Here is a 793-nt window from a genome sequence, read left to right as displayed (position 1 = left end):
TAAGCCATTTGTCTCTTCTCTTTACTTTTAGAATGTCAACTTTTTTTCCCAGACTTCTGGCCTAATGAATGTTTAGGATTTTACCATCTTATTCATTTAACAAATTTATATTAATGTCTGCCCTGTGCCAGGCATTATTCTAAGAGATTGGGGACATAGCAGTGAACAAAAGCCAAGTTCTTGCTTTTGTGGAAATTGTATTCTTTCTTTGGGGTAGGGAGAAGAAGTAGACAAACAAAAAACAAGTTAAATACATGTTCTTTCTGGTGGTGGTATATACTAAGAAGAAAAATGGAGCAGGGTAAGGGGACAGAGGTGCTATTCTAGAGGTGGAGGGAACAGTGCTACTTTATGGTGGTCAGGAAGACCTCTGCTAGGCATTTCAGTAGAGGTCTGGAGACTGAGCTGGGGAGGTCTGTGGGAAAAGGCCATTCAGACTAAAGGACCATGTTTTTGAGGAATGGCAGAGGGTCTGATGTGACTGGACAGCGATGAGTGAAGGTCAGTGAGGGGCCAGATCACGCAGGTCCCTGGAAGCCACCCAGAAAAGTATGTTTTCTGAGGGAGATGAGATACCGTGGAAGGATTTTGAGCAGAGGAGTGTTTTTCAAGGATTATTCTAGTTTCTGTGTGGAGGACAAGAGCAATGAAGGGAGACCAGCTGAGCAGTCACCATGGGCTGAGGAGACAGTGGCTGGGACGTGCGTGGAGTAGTGGAAATGGTTACAAGTGGTTGTACTTTGTCTGTGTTCCTGAGGGCAGAAGAATTTGGTGATGGAATGTGGGTTGTGAG

The sequence above is a fragment of the Pongo pygmaeus genome, chromosome 18, assembly GCF_028885625.2.
Source record: "Pongo pygmaeus isolate AG05252 chromosome 18, NHGRI_mPonPyg2-v2.0_pri, whole genome shotgun sequence".
NCBI classification, from domain to species: domain Eukaryota; kingdom Metazoa; phylum Chordata; class Mammalia; order Primates; family Hominidae; genus Pongo; species Pongo pygmaeus.
Note: the sequence above shows the minus strand (reverse complement) of the source record.